Below are 12,036 nucleotides of genomic sequence, written 5' to 3'. Positions count from 1 at the left end.
CAAAATGGATGGCACTGTGATAGACTGCATCCAATTTATTGAGTAAGGTATTGGAGGCTATTTTGTAAATGACATCGCCGAAGACGAGGATCGGTAGGATGGTCAGTTTTATGAGGGTATGTTTGCAGCATGAGTGAAGGATGCTATGTTGCGAAATAGGAAGCCAATTCTAGATTTAATTTTGGATTGGAGATGTTTAACCTGTTAGGGCTAGGGGGCAGCATTGACACGGCTGGATAAAAAACATACCCGATTTAATCTGGTTACCACTCCTACTCAGTAACTAGAATATGCATATACTTATTTCATATGGATAGAAAACACCCTAAATTTTCTAAAACTGTTTGAATGGTGTCTGTGAGTATAACAGAACTCAAATGGCAGGTCAAAACCTGAGAGATTCCTTTACAGGAAGTGGCCTGTCTGACCATTTCTGGAACTTCTTTGCCATCTCTATCATTTACTAAGGATCTCTGCTCTAACGTGACACTTCCCACGTCGTCCATAGGCTCTCATAGCCCGGGAAAAAAGAGAATGTCGTCATTCCAGCCCCAGGCTGAAACACATTATCGCCTTTCTCAAGTGGCCCATCAAGAGACACTAGCTTATGCGCGTGACCCCGACCGCCCCCGCCTTTGGGATTTTTTCCTCTGTTTGCCGAAAAGGAGATTCCCTGTCGGAATTTTATCGCTTTTCTACGAGAAAAATGACGTAAAAATTGATTTTAAACAGCGGTTGACATGCTTCCACGTACGGCAATGGAATACTTTGAATTTTATTGTCAGGAATTGCGCCAAGCGCGCGACACTTCTTTACTATTTCGGATAGTGTCTGGAACGCACGAACAAAACGCCGCTATTCGGATATAACGATGGATTATTTTGGACCAAACCAACATTTGTTATTGAAGTAGACGTCCTGGGTGTGCATTCTGACGAAGACAACAAAAGGTAATGACATTTTTATAATAGTAAATATGATTATGGTGAGTGCTAAACTTGCCGGGTGTCTAAATAGCGAGCCCGTGATGCCTGGGCTATCTACTGAGAATATTGCAAAATGTGCTTTCACCAAAAAGCTATTTTAAAATCGGACATATCGAGTGCATAGAGGAGGTCTGTATCTATAATTCTTAAAATAATTGTTATGCTTTTTGTGAACGTTTATCGTGAGTAATTTAGTAAAATGTTAGCGAATTCCCCGTAAGTTTGCGGGGGGTATGCTAGTTCTGAACGTCACATGCTAATGTAAAAAGCTGGTTTTTGATATAAATATGAACTTGATTGAACAAAACATGCATGTATTGTATAACATAATGTCCTAGGGTTGTCATCTGATGAAGATCATCAAAGGTGAGTGCTGCATTTAGCTGTCTTCTGGGTTTTGGTGACATTATATGCTGGCTTGAAAAATGGGTGTCTGATTATTTCTGGCTTGGTACTCTGCTGACATAATCTAATGTTTTGCTTTCGTTGTAAAGCCTTTTTGAAATCGGACAGTGTGGTTAGATTAACGAGAGTCTTATCTTTAAATGGCTGTAAAATAGTCATATGTTTGAGAAATTGAAGTAATATGATTTTGAAGATTTTGAAAATCGCGCCACAGGATGGCAGTGGCTGTTACGTAGGTGGGACGAATTCGTCCCGCCGGTCCCATAGAGGTTAATATAAGTCTGGAAGGAGAGTTTACAGTCTAACCAGACACCTAGGTATTTGTAGTTGTCCACATATTCTAAGTCAGAACCGTCCGGAGTAGTGATGCTGGACGGGCGGGCAGGTGCAGGCAGCGATCGGTTGAGGAGCATGCATTTAGTTTTACTTGTATTTAAGAGCAGTTGGTGGCCACGGAAGGAGAGTTGTATGGCATTGAAGCTCGTCTGGAGGGTTGTTAACACAGTGTCCAAAGAAGGGCCAGAAGTTTACAGAATGGTGTCGTCTGCGTAGAGCTGGATCAGAGACTCACCAGCAGCAAGAGCGACATAATTGATGTATACAGAGAAGAGAGTCGGCCCAAGAATTGAACCCTGTGGCACCCCCATAGAGACTGCCAGAGGCCCGGACAACAGGCCCTCCGATTTGACACACTGAACTCTATCAGAGAAGTAGTTGGTGAACCAGGCGAGGCAATCATTTGAGAAACCAAGGCTATTGAGTCTGCCGATGAGGATGTGGTGATTGACAGTGTCGAAAGCCTTGGCCAGGTCAATGAATACGGCTGCACAGTATTGTTTCTTATCGATGGCGGTTAAGATATCGTTTAGGACCTTGAGCGTGGCTGAGGTGCACTTGCTGTTTGAGGTGAAGAAACATTTGCTTTGAGAACCTCCACAACTCATTAGTGGTGGTGCATTAAGACAATCAGAAATACTATCAGACATCCCCAAATGGGCACATTTATAGGCCTACATTTGCACACAGGCAAGGTAGACTAGTCCTACTTCTATATGCGTATTCAGGTGTGCGTCCTTACTCAACATTGACAGGAGTGTTTCAAACAAAAGACAATTAATAAATTGACAAAACTGGCACATCTTGCGGGGTCAGGTCTGGGTGGTCTGCCAGGGGCCGTTTCATTTAGTATCCGTTTGGGTCGGCATGGGGAATGATTGTATTGTCCCATAGTATGTTGTACAGAAGTTGACCGACTAAAAGGGAGTGTAACTTTATGACTATTGTTGGATTCTAAACTTTGATCATATTAAAGACATGATAGATCAGACACAGAGTATATAAAGGAGTGAGATCTGTAGAAAGACAGAGTGGCTGTGGAATGTGCTGGGTGGACGGGAGGAGATCACAGGATTGCTTTAGGGGAAGCGGATGGACATCTGTGGATTAGGCGAAGGAGGGGTTGAGGTCAGGAGGTCAGGTCAGATCCCCTGAAGGGAGTAATAAGGGTTTAGTATCCTGTTACCCTCTTCCTGTTGAACCAGAAGATGTAAGGATTGGAGAGAAGGAGTGTCCAAAGTGGGGTGTTTATACTTGTGATGGTGAGAACATGTTTTTGTCTGAATTACAGTTGTAACGACCCTTTGGGAAGAATTAAACTTGGTTAAGCTTCTCTAGTGTCCGTGAGTTATTTACTCTGAAAAATTAGAACCTAACACTATAATTACTGTTCCCTGAAGGAGGGAAATGAGGTGCAACACCTGTTTGGCCCCACCCCTTCCTGGGTCGATGAAGAGCGGTATTAAATTTAAGGAATAAATCCGAGCCTCACGCTCATCACCTGTGGAAGGCGGGGCTTCCAGCGAGGCGTGAATGAAAATGCACTCGACCTTCGTATCATTTAGTGTCTCCTTATGTTACGCTGGGAAAACAGTTTGTGGGCACAGAAATACTAAATCATTTGAGTTTGCTGTATCCAATGTTTTTTAACTGAGTCATCTTCTAATCCAAGATGGCGTAGCAGTATGACGTGATTGTTGTTGTAAATGTTGTTTTTTGTCTTTTTGTATATATTGCAAAATATTTCAATCTCTTTTTCCATGTTCAAATTAAATATACCTTCCGGCAACCCGCCTCACCCAATGTGATACGGATCTTCTATTTTTAGACCTTATAGCTAGAACCTCCATCAGAACCTAGCCATCAGGAGCTAACCAGCTAATTAGCTACTAGCTATTTAGTCATTTTTAGCCACTGCTTTACCTTTTTAGCTCAGACACCAGCCGCTTTTTGCCTGGATTATACCTGCCAGTCTGCACAGCACGTTATCAACCCTGAGCATATTGGACTTTTTTTCTCCACTACATCACCGTATTCCTGCCGTAAGCTCTGGACCATTACACCGGATAATCACGGCTAGCTAGCTGCTACCGAGTGGCCCAGCCTCGAAGCTAGCCTTGAGCCAGGCCCATCTCCCGGCCTGCTCAGTGGACCCTATGATCACTCAGCTACACAGCTGATGCCTCCCAGACTCTTCACTAAGACGACTAGAAGCCAATACATCACCGGATTCCTGCCGTAAGCTCTGGACATTTGCACCGGAGTGGCTATAGTGGCTAACGCCCTTGTCCCGAAGCTAGCACCAGTTAGCCTCGAGCCAGGTGCATCTCCCGGCTAGCAAACAAAATTACTCCAGCTACAATACCTCTTTTGCCAATTGGCCTGGACCCTTTGTAAACATGGAGCCCCAACGATCCATCACGACTGGTCTGCCAACGTAATTCCGTCCGATGTGCCCTCAACTGGCCTTTGCAGGATGTCGGTGACGCCCTTGTCCCGAAGCTAGCACCAGTTAGCCTCGAGCCAGGCGCGGAAGATGCTAGCGTAGTAACAACTACCTAACTGCTTCCATGTTTCATATATTCCTGTTCACTGGACCCTATGATCACTTGGCTACATAGCTGATGCCTGCTGGATTGTTCATTAATCACGGGTCTCCATTTTGTTTATCTGTCGGCCACAGCCTCGAACTCAGGCCCCGTGTGTAGTTAACTGACCCTCTCTGCCCATTCATCGCCATTTTACCTGTTATTGTCTTAGCTGATTAACTGTTGTTGTCTTACCCGTTGTTGTCTTAGCTAGCTATCCCAATCAACACCTGTGATTGCTTTATGCCTCGCTTTATGTCTCTCAACTGTCAATATGCCTTGTATACTGTTTCTTAGGGTAGTTATCATTGTTTTATTTTACTGCAGAGCCCCTAGTCCCACTCAACATGCCTCAGAGAACTCTTTTGTCCCAACTCCCACACATGCGGTGACCTCACCTAGCATAACTGGTGCCTCCGGAGATGCAACCTCTCTTATCGTCACTCAATGCCTAGGTTTACCTCCACTGTACCCGCACCCTACCATACCCCTGTCTGTACATTATGCCTTGAATCTATCCTACCACGCCCAGAAATCTGCTCCTTTTATTCTCTGTTCCCAACGCATTAGACGACCAATTCTGATAGCCTTTAGCCGTACCCTCATCCTACTCCTCTGTTCCTCGGGTGATGTAGAGGTTAACCCAGGCCCTGTGTGATGTCCTGGCCGTGTCTGAATCCTGGCTTAGGAAGGCAACCAGAAATTCTGAAATTTCCATCCCCAACCACAACATTTTCAGTCAAGATAGAATTGTCAAAAAGAGAGTAGTTGCAATCTACTGCAGAGATGTCCTGCAAAGTTCTGTCATACTTCCCAAGTCCATAGCCAAACAGTTCGAGCTTCTAATTTTAAAAATGAATCTCTCCAGAAATAAGTCTCTCACTGTTGCCGCCTGTTATAGACCCCCCTCAGCTCCCAGCTGTGCCCTGGACACCATGTGTGAATTGATTGCCCCCTATCTATCTTCAGATTTGGTTCTATTAGGTGACCTAACCTGGGATATGCTTAACACCCCGGCCGTCCTACAATCCAAGCTAGATGCCCTCAATCTCACACAAATTATCAAGGAACCCATCAGATACAACCCTAAATCCCTAAACATGGGCACCCTCATAGATATTATCCTGACCAACTTGCCCTCCAAATACACCTCTGCTGTTTTCAATCAGGATCTCAGCGATCGTTGCCTGCATCCGTTATGGGTCCGCGGTCAAACGACCACCCCTCATCACTGTCAAACGCTCCCTAAAACAATTCTGCAAGCAGGCCTTTCTAATCGACCTGGCCCGGGTATCCTGGAAGGATTTTGACCTCATCCCGTCAGTAGGGGATGCCTGGTTGTTCTTTAAAAGTAATTTCCTCACCACCTTAAATAAGCATGCCCCTTTCAAAAAATGTAGAACTAAGAACAGATGTAGGCCTTGGTTCACTCCAGACCTGACTGCCCTCGACCAGCACAAAAACATCCTGTGGCGTACTGCACTAGCATCGAATAGTCCCCGCGATATGCAACTTTTCAGAGAAGTCAGGAACCAATACACACAGTAAGTTAGGAAAGCAAAGGCTAGCTTTTTCAAACAGAAATTTGCATCCTGTAGCTCTAACTCCAAAAAGTTCTGGGACACTGTAAAGTCCATGGAGAATAAGAGCACCTCATCCCAGCTGCCCACTGCACTGAGGCTAGGAAACACTGTCACCACCGATAACTCCACGATAATCGCGAATTTCAAGAAGCATTTCTCTATGGCCGGCCATGCTTTCCTCCTGGCTTCCCCAACCCCGGCCAACAGCTCCGCAGCTACTTGCCCAAGCCTCCCCAGCTTCTCCTTCATCCAGATAGCTGATGTTCTGAAAGAGCTGCAAAACCTGGAACTGTACAAATCAGCTGGGCTAGACAATCTGGACCCTCTCTAAAATTATTTGCCGCCATTGTGGCAACCTCTATTACTAGTCTGTTCAACCTCTCTTTCGTATCGTCTGAGATCGCTAAAGACTGGAAAGCTGCCGCGGTCATCCCCCTTTTCAAAGGGGGTGTCACTCTAGACCCAAACTGTTACAGACCTATATCCATCCTGCCCTGCCTTTCTAAAGTCTTCAAAAGCCAAGTTAACAAACATCACTGACCATTTCAAATCCCACCGTATCTTCTCCGCTGTGCAATCCGGTTTCCGAGCTGGTCACGGGTGGACATCAGAAACGCTCAAGGTACTAAACAATATCATAACCGCCATCGATAAAAGACAGTACTGTGCAGCCGTCTTCATCGACCTGGCCAAGGCTTTCGACTCTGTCAATCACCGTATTCTTATTGGCAGACTCATCAGCTGATAAGAACAACCGATCAATCAACAACCGATCGCTGCCTACACCCGCCCGACTAGCATCACTACTCTGGATGGTTCTGACTTAGAATATGTGGACAGCTACAATACCTAGGTGTCTGGTTAGACTATAAACTCTCCTTCCAGACTAATATTAAGCATCTCCAATCCAAAATTAAATCTAGAACCAGCTTCCTATTTCGCAACAAAGCCTCTTTCATTCACTCTGCCAAACATACCCTCGTAAAACTGACTTTCCTACCGATCCTTAACTTTGGCGAAGTCATTTACAGAATAGCCTCCAACACTCTACTCAGCAAACTGGATGCAGTCTATCATAGTGCCATCCGTTTTGTCACTAAAGCCCCATATACCGCCCACCACTGCAACCTGTATGCTCTTGTCGACTGGCCCTCGATACATTTTCGTCGCCAAACCCACTGGCTCCAGGTCATCTGTAAGTCTTTGCTATTCCACCTTAACTCAGCTCACTGGTCACCATAGCAACACCCACCCATAGCACGCACTCCAGGAGGTATAGCTCACTGGTCATCCCCAAAGCCAACACCTCCTTTGGCCGCCTTTCCCTCCAGTTGTCTGCTGCCAATGACTGGAACGAATTGCAACAATCGCTGAAGTTGGAGACATACATCTCCCTCACTAACTTTAAGCATCAGCTATCTGAGCAGCTTACCGATCGCTGCAGCTGTACATAGCCCATCTGTAAATAGCACATCCAACTGCCTACCTCATCCCCATGTTTTTATTTACTTTTTCTGCTCTTTTGCACACCAGTATTTCTACTTGCATATCATCATCTGCACATCTATCTCTCCAGTGTTAATTTGCTAAATTAATAAATTATAATTACTTCGCTACTATGGCCTATTTATTGCCTTACTCCATTTGCACACACTGTATATAGACTTTTCTGTCGTGTTATTGACTGTTCGTTTGTTTATTCAACGTGTAACTGTTGTTTGTGTCGCACTGCTTTGCTTTATCTTGGCCAGGTCACAGTTGTAAATGAGAACTTGTTCTTAACTGGCCTACCTGGTTAAATAAAGGTAAAATATATATATATAGTAACTTTATTGACAACACCCAAATGGATACTGTCATTAATGTGGTTCTTCAATATTTACACATAATTCTTAATACTGTAGTTGTTTAGTTCCAGTCACATGTTCAACTATCATCAGCTGATCCAGGAAATCATTTTCTGAATGACAGTCACATGACAAACATCACGACATGCAACAACAACCAAAGTGCTTCTTTATTCATTACTCTGGTAAAGACTGTTATGCCGTGCTCCACGTTGGATCCAACATTCCTACTTTGGTCATAATGTGTAGAGAACTGTTTCTTGATGGATAGGCTATTGTACAACACGCAGAGCTATTTTCCTATATTTGTTGTTAGGTGAAGTTATGGGTCCTACAGTAGGTCTATGTTGTTAGGTGAAGTTATGGGCCAATTTTGCAACCAAACAGTGTACAAACCCTCATTGTCAGGCTGATGGAAAAGCCAAAGAGCATTTTTTCTGGTTGTAGTGTTTTTTTTAAGTGTAAAGCGGTTGATTTGCGACAATAACACAAACATATTAAGCAGGAGATTCAGATGAGCTTTACAATTATAATCCAAAGTAGTGTGAAATGCACTCATAAGCAACCTGGAAATGGAGGTTACTCCCCTGAATTTCCCCCATTCACATTCAGAATACATTGTGAAAAACGAAAATCTTTTCTCACCATTTTTGCTCCAGGCAGATATACTACATCCATAACTATCGGTTTCCTCATTAGCAGGGAGGAGTTTCTGCAATCAATTTGCATCGCCCTCATGCCGCAATTTTAGCAAACATAGAAAGGGGCCTATATTGGAGACCGAAAGTCGTCTGGCACACTGCTTAGGATTTCAACAACTTTAATAACTTATTTCTAGCCTACAATCATCGATGTTACTACTAATGTGAAAACAAGACAAAATAAGGCTATTGTTGCTCATTTTAAGACAAATGTCAAATAATCATTACATTCATTACAGACGTCAATTGTTGTCCAACATCATGGCTACGCTGTTGGCATCACCTTTTACAGTGGATTACCGCTGTTGTGGGCCTTTAATCATCTGTCTGACTTTGTTGTTCACACAGGAGAGAGGCGGGACTATCGTGGATCCTCTGGGGAGCCTCAACAACCTCATGATGCTGACGAGGCAGAGAAGAGTCTCTCCAGATCAGAACACCTCAAGAAACACCAGCAGAGATCCACAGGGAAGAGAACTCACTGCTGCTCTGACTGTGGGAAGAAATTCAACTCATCAGGCATTAAAATTCATCAGAGAAGCCACACAGTAGAGAAACCTTATTGCTGTACTCAATGTGGGAAGAGTTTTGATAAATCTAGCCATCTGAAGATGCACCAAAGAACACACACAGGAGAGAAACCTTATAGCTGTGATCAATGTGGGAAGAGTTTTACTCAGCTAAGCCACCTGATTTCACACCAGAGAATACACACAGGAGAGAAACCTTATAGCTGTGGTCAATGTGGGAAGAGTTTTGGTCAATCTGGCGATCTTACAGTGCACCAGAGAATACACACAGGAGAGAAACCTTATAGCTGTGGTCAATGTGGGAAGAGTTTTACAACATCTGGCTCTCTGACTCTACACCAGAGAACACACACAGAAGAGAAACCTTATAGCTGTGATAAATGTGGGAAGAGTTTTACTAGATCTGGCTCTCTGACTCTACACCAGAGAACACACACAGGAGAGAAACCTTATATCTGTGGTCAATGTGGGAAGAGTTTTGGTCAATCTTGCCATCTGACTCAACACCAGAGAATACACACAGGAGAGAAACCTTATATCTGTGGTCAATGTGGGAAGAGTTTTACTACTTCTGGCTCTCTGACTCAACACCAGAGAATACACACAGGAGAGAAATCTTATAGTCTTATAGCTGTGAACATTCTCCGATAAGACATCTGATCAAACACCAGAAAATACATGAAGGGGTTGTTTCACGATATCAATGATATGTCACAATGTAGAATGTTTTAACATTGTAGAAGGAGTATTTTAATGATGTCACAATGTAGAATGTTTAACATTGTAGTAGGAGTATTTTAATGATGTCACAATGTAGAATGTTTTAACATTGTAGTAGGAGTATTTTAATGATGTCACAATGTAGAACCCTAAACGTTTGTCCCCTGTTCTATTGATTTCAACATGATATGGATATTAGCCTCAGGGGGAAAATCCAGGCTCTGAATTGGAAGAGTTACTATTTATGAGATTTAATAAAAAGTGACTAACACAAAAGGAGTTATGTTACACTTACCACGTTGGTGACGCACAGGAATCACAATGCAACACTTCAAAATGTAGCTAGCTGTTTTCTACAAATTGTCCTCTAACCAGTGATGTACACATTATTCCCAGATTCCGTGTGGTTTTTGAGCTGTTAATTTTAACAGGACTTGCAACCTCATCTCCCTCCTCTCGGCACAATTGATTTCAACATGATATCGATGAGTTATGACAAATAAGTGTTGCGTTCCTTTGTTTAGGGACCCCTAAATTTAAATGCATCACTCCAAAATGTAGCTGACCGTCTTCTGCAGGTTGTCCTCTAACCAGTGAGGTAAAATACATCTCCATTTCCATGTGTTTTTTGTTTTGTTGTGTTAGTTTCAAGAGCAGGTTCAACCTGATTTCCCCCCTGATCGATATAAGATTTGTGTTTTGCGTTTAGCTAGTGCGTTGCTATGGATCTTTATTTATTTTGACTGCACGTTTTTCCGTATTGGAGATGAGTTTTGTTTGGGCTCGTTCCAAGGGGACGAGAGTTCTAGAAGCTAGTGGGATTTAGAAAGAGGAGAGTTCTAGAATCTAGTGAGTTTTAGGAAGACGAGTGTTCTAGAAGCTAGTGAGTTTTAGGAAGACGAGAGTTCTAGAAGCTAGTGGGATTTAGAAAGAGGAGAGTTCTAGAAGCTAGTGAGTTTTAGGAAGACGAGAGTTCTAGAAGCTAGTGAGTTTTAGGATTCTATAGAAAGAAAAAGGAGAAACAAATAATCCTATTGTATATTATTATTTAGAAATATGTGTTTTTTTTCTTGTTTTTAATTGTTGACATCCAGTAGACACCATGTTTCTATTGGTGAAGGTGAAGCATTGTAGTTGATTATAATGTGAAATGGAAGTTGTTTTCTGTTGGTGGTGAGCAAACTTGTCCATCAAAAATATAGGATATATTTGTTGTCTTAAGGTGTTACAGGCTTTGGTTTTTCCATTTATGTTTTGAGGTTGGACTTTAGCACGTCTAGCTCGTAGCGCGTCTAGCTCGTTAGCACGTCTAGCTCGTTAGCACGTCTAGCTCGTTAGCTCGTCTAGCTCGTTAGCACGTCTAGCTCGTTAGCACGTCTAGCTCGTTAGCTCGTCTAGCTCGTTAGCACGTCTAGCTCGTTAGCACGTCTAGCTCGTCAGCCCGTCTAGCTCGTTAGCCCGTCTAGCTCGTTAGCCCGTCTAGCTCGTTAGCTCGTCAGCCCGTCTAGCTCGTTAGCCCGTCTAGCTCGTTAGCACGTCTAGCTCGTTAGCACGTCTAGCTCGTTAGCCCGTCTAGCTCGTTAGCACGTAGGACGCACTGATTGGTGTCACCTCGTTAGTCAGTATGTGTTACACCTGTGCTGGCTTGTCCATCTCGTTAGTGGGAAGGTGTTTCACCTGAGCTGGTCCAGGTTCTATTTAAGAGTGTCTGGCCCAGTGCTCCAGTTGTCTTGATACATGTGGAGAGTCAACACCTTTAGTTGCTCCACCTTTTTGGTTTACTTCCTGTCTTTAAGTTTGGTGTGGGTTTTTCTTTTGTTTGTCACTTCTTGGGCAGATTTAGTGGGTCTCATGGTGGGTGTCTTTTAGGTCCCAGTTGTTGTTACTAGTCAACTTTCAGTGTCCCAAGCTTATATTTTGGGTTGGATATTGCATCCAATTAACATTTTAATCATTAGTTTTTCAGTTTAGTCTTCTGTTTTTTATCCTCTTATGTTTGTTGTGTACTAAATATTTCTGTTTATTTTCAATGTTTTTAAAAATATTTTTCCTGTGAAGCCATTTTGTTGCATCCATGTCTGAAATGTGCTGTATGAATCAAGCTTGATTTGATTTGACCATATAATAAAACAAATGAACCCAGTGACTGACCAATCAACAGACTGCTGAAGAGGTAAACACCACCCCCGGCTCTACCAGGGGCTTGAGGTGGTCTCCCACAGCTCTGCTTATGTCATGTTCTGTGGCCTTGCTGTTCCATTTCTTGACTGCACCTGCAACACAGAAACACATTTAGTCATATTATATAAACCACTCAAAGTAATGGATATGGAGCATCTA

General features: G+C 43.3%; 1 protein-coding gene across 4 annotated transcripts in view; it reads left to right on the top strand.

The window, feature by feature from the left end:
• LOC145867205 (uncharacterized) overlaps positions 1-11,839 on the top strand; it is a 39,809-nt gene extending 27,970 nt beyond the window's left edge. For all 4 annotated transcript variants that reach the window (XM_082971261.1, XM_082971259.1, XM_082971260.1 and 1 more), the window contains one exon: positions 8,795-11,839. The gene's annotated coding sequence lies outside the window, so the exon portion shown is untranslated. The remainder of the gene's footprint in view (positions 1-8,794) is intronic.
• Positions 11,840-12,036: the final 197 nt, after the last annotated feature.

The sequence above is a fragment of the Salmo salar genome, unplaced genomic scaffold (assembly GCF_965601325.2).
Source record: "Salmo salar unplaced genomic scaffold, fSalSal1 ptg000221l, whole genome shotgun sequence".
In the NCBI taxonomy this organism is placed as follows: domain Eukaryota; kingdom Metazoa; phylum Chordata; class Actinopteri; order Salmoniformes; family Salmonidae; genus Salmo; species Salmo salar.
This window is presented reverse-complemented; position numbering and strand designations above follow the sequence as displayed.